This window comes from Pterocles gutturalis, unplaced genomic scaffold (assembly GCF_000699245.1).
Source record: "Pterocles gutturalis isolate BGI_N339 unplaced genomic scaffold, ASM69924v1 scaffold13317, whole genome shotgun sequence".
In the NCBI taxonomy this organism is placed as follows: Eukaryota; Metazoa; Chordata; class Aves; order Pterocliformes; family Pteroclidae; genus Pterocles; species Pterocles gutturalis.
This window is the reverse complement of record NW_010115541.1, coordinates 23,407-27,926: the sequence shown is the minus strand read 5'-3', so window position 1 is coordinate 27,926 and position 4,520 is coordinate 23,407.

The following is a 4,520-nucleotide window of genomic DNA, read 5'->3' as shown; positions in this document are numbered from 1 at the left end:
GTGAAATTGTTTTCATTATTTTGAACTGCAACTTTTTCTTATTTGAACGGGCAAGAACAAAAGTACTGTGTGTTCAGAAACAACAATGAAAGACTTAGCTTGAGAAATAAATTACAGCCCAGGCAAAACTGGAGTGAACTTCTTAATTGAGGAAGTTTGGAGGGAGGATGGGGGAGGCAGTGAGAGAGAGAGTGTATGTATGTGTATGCATGGTGGTGCATTGTGTATGATATTTGTTATGGCTTTGTACTTACCAAGTGTTTAACTTTCAGATAAGAATTAACCCATAGAAATTTTTTTAAAACTTTACATGCTATTCTCTGTGGTGAAGAAAGAAACATTTACTTCTCATTAAAGATATGTAAAACACTAAAACCAGTCATAATTCATTAGCAAAGGTGCCTGTTAGCCATCCTGGCTGGAGTGGGGCTGGCTGTCCTCAGTATACCCTTGTTATTAAACAAACAATAAACCTATTTGTTTTTAAAAGATGCACATGATTTACTTTGCTCACTTCCTATGCATTCCTTCAGTATATTTTGTGTAATTTTGATTTCAGCATGTATCAGTGCCCTTAGTTTTCATTTGTGGCCCAGTAGTAAAATGAACAAATGTATATAACTATCTATCTGTAAAATACTTTTTAAAAGAAAACATTTATATTTATATTACAGCTTGAATTGACCACCTTGTGTACATAGATCATCCCAAAGTATTATTTCACATTGAAAAGAAGACAAATATATCGCTAACTGTAGAAGTTACGGAAGAGCTTCTAGTTTTGTATTAAGAGTTGATTGGATGAATTAAGTCCAAGAATATGACACGGTAGCAGCAGTCTTGGTTTTTACTGTTTATATATTTGAATGCTGCTACTCTGGTTGATTTTCATGCTTCACACATTTTTGGCTAAACTTGGTTGCCTAGAATAGACTGTTAACTTTAAAAACAACTTTGATTAAAAAAATAATGATTTTTTTCTATTGAATGAGTGGAATTTAATATTTGTAAGTGCTAGGTTCCTAATTCAAGATGGAGAGAGGTATGAACAACCTAAGAAAAGAACTTGCTGGCTGTATAGGAAAATGCTATAGAATCATATTGTGTATATACTTCAGGAAGAAATTAGTTTAACAGTTTCCTCTGAGCACTATACAACATAGTGAAACTCCTGGTCCTGTACTGTATTTTCTATGAAACATATATGCTTTAATGTTTTTTATTGAATATGTGCATTAGTATTTTCACCTTGCATTTAACCACTTTGCTGCTAAAATGTTTTCACCTTTGGTTTCCTCTTTGAAGACTTGCTCTGTCTAAAAAGGGTTACTGAACTGACATGTTCGCTTTTTCTTCTTGTGCTGGAAGTGTCAGTCTGCATGCCCGGTTTGAGAGTGACTAAAAGAACTGCAAAGATCCATGGTTACATAAGGATTGGTTTTAGTAGGATGCACACGTACTTTTTCGTCTGGTGTTAGGGATCTTACCCACTTGCACTTAAGAGATCAACAGTGGAAGGTGGACGGACAGCAAACCCATTCCAGAACGGGCCGTTAATCCGTGCATTTTTTGTTTTTGAGAGCATGTAATGTTTATTCTGTCTCTTCTGAAATACTTTCTTAAGCATTTTGGGGAAAAAAGAAACATCTTCCCCAATCCTCACTCCTCCCCTTGCCCTTAACATCAGAACTGTAGTTTGTCAAGCATGTAGTAGCAGAGCTTTTTGTTGCTTGGAGGGAGACCCGAGCCTTGGGAAACCGTCATTGAATATTAAGTCTCTCTCTTGTTGAAAGCCTCAGTTACCGTGAAAATTAAGTATTTCCCCTTGAAAGTGGGGGAAGAAGTTAAGTGATAGCAACTGTCGTGCACCATCTACTGGGGGAAAAACATCCAGCTGCCTTCAGGCACAATATTTGATTGCATAGTCATTTAACTGGCTATCAGTGCACTACTTGAACTACAAAAACATGTGAAGCTTTAGTTATGAATTTGCAAGATAGTAATTTGGACTCTTACTGTGATTCTTTATCTTGTAATTCTTCTTAAGTTTAATCACTAATACTGATTGAAAGTAAAAAGGTTTTAACCATATATATAATTAGGTTTAAAATAGTTATGATGGCCTATTACATAAGAGCATAAAAATCAGGAATGAAATGAAAATTCTTTTGATTCTGACACAGGGTTTATAATTTAGTAGTAGCAGTAGTAGAGGTTTTGGGGGTGGTGTGGTTTGGTTTTGGTTTTTTTTTTTTTCTTGCAGTTCTTTCCCATAGCAAAGTGATGGAGTGTTGATGTTCATGCAGAGGAAATCTGGCCTTTTGGTTTCTGATACAAATCAAGTTTTGAGTATGCACAGGTGGGTCTGCTTGCACATGCGATTCAGTAGTAGTGAAGAGTATACCTACAGCTGTGTGCAAGATTAAAGCAATATTCTGCTAATAATATACAATTACTGGTAACTGTTTAGTAAACAGCAGCAAATGATGGTATAAAGCTTGGATGCCTTTCTAAACCTTATGTAAGGGATGTTCCAAACAGTCTTAACCAATACAGTTTCCTCTAGAGAAACAAAAGTATTTTGAAGAATGTCTTAATTTTGCATGTTGGAATATAGCATTCCCATTTCAGATGTGTTCTCTTCAGAATGATCTGCTCATGTGTACCTGGAGGATAATGTTGAACTCCCATGTAAATAATACACAGATTTAAATTAGACTTTAAATCATTTCAGAGCTTATGGCACAGTATGCAGCCAGTGCAGTCATACATTCATATTAATAAAATGAAGATCAAGGATGGTGGCTAGCAACAAAACAATAACTTTAAGAAGATGCCTTATGGTACTGTTAGTCCAGCAGCTGGGTGGATAGAATTTCCATCTCCTTTGGTGCACTGATAAATACGAAGAGGGGTTGAGGGGGCTTGTTTGGATTTTGGTTTTTTTTCCTGAAAGCTTCTCTTTCTTAATTGCCAAAGTTGTGGTTCATTTAAAACATCAAAGCATTTGGTGAAGAAGAAGCCTTCATGTTCAAAGCTGCGGTATAAGCTGTACATAGTTTTCCTTTCACTTGGTGCCATTTGCTTTCCACCCTAATGACCTCAAAGTGCCTCATGTGTATATTGTTTCCATTAAACCTCAACTGCTTTTTCTTTCTACTAAATTATGTATAATTTAGTTAACTCATCCCATAGGTGTTTCCTTTATGAATATGAATATAGCTTGTTACTTTGAGTATATAATGTAAATATGTCTTTAAGTTTGTAACTGGTTTGTTAACATATCCTTGTAAGTTGACATAGCAGATCACCATAAAAAATGTTTAAATGTTTTTTTCCTGTAATTACCTGATTAAAACTATCTTGAAATGATACTGACATGTTTTTCCATTCTGTGTCGGGATTACTCAGAACAGTGCATATGAAATTAAATGTTGCAGCTCAAGAACAGAATAAAATGATGTAAATACAGGTAATCATTTTGCCATAGTGTTCTGCTTACTGGTTAAACAAAATGTTAATCAGATCACTTTATGATTTAAAGACTGGTCAAACAACCATTGTATTGACTTCAAGATCCAGCATCTTTCATCACAGGAAGCATTTTTAAGAGTGCCTATAATGTTTTAAACAAAAACGTGCCCATACCAGCTTGCTTGGTATCTACAGTAGTATTGTCCTTGACATCATACTATGGAGGTCAAGATTCCTTCATATAAATTCACACTCAACCCCACCAGAAAAAAAATATGTATCTCTGAATATGATTCTAAGCTTTGTGCAAGTTAATGAACAAGATATACACTAGAAAAACAGTCCATGAGAAAAATGAAGATGAAAATGTAGAAATCTGTGAGATGATAATTTGAAAGCTCAGTGGTCAGGGTTTAGGACGGATTATTCTGAAGTGAATTCTATTTGCCTCTAGCTTTTGCAAATGTTTTCTTACTGGTTGCAACTGACAAAGTAATTCTCACTGTTAAGCTGATCAGTTTCTAACTTGAAGAATTTTATTATTGCTGGGTGTGATCATTACATGGAGTATTAACTGTTGATGCTTGAGCTTTTAACTGATGATTTGAAAATGCAGCTCTACCAGAGAAAGGAAACAGGCAAATGAATTAAGTGACTAACGAGGGGTTAATAGAGAATATTATAGGACTATATGAAGACCGCAGATGAGAAAGTGACTCAGCATTAAACATGATTTCATAACAATTAAAAACCTAGTGTTAGATCTTGGTCAAATCTACCTTAACATCATGGATAATGCACAACCTTCTGGTTTTGAACAAGAGAAAAAAGATGGGTAAGAAGCTCTTATTTTTCTTCTTTTTTTTTTTTTTTTGTCTTTATTTTGACAGGTAAGTCAAAATCAATAGCTGACATTTATAAATTAAATCAAAAATTGAATTTACTTCACAGATTACAGTCTGTAGACCACAGACCTAGTGGCCGGTTTCTAAAGAGAGTACATAAAAATATCCCAATCAGTCCTTGCCATATAGCAATTAATACTC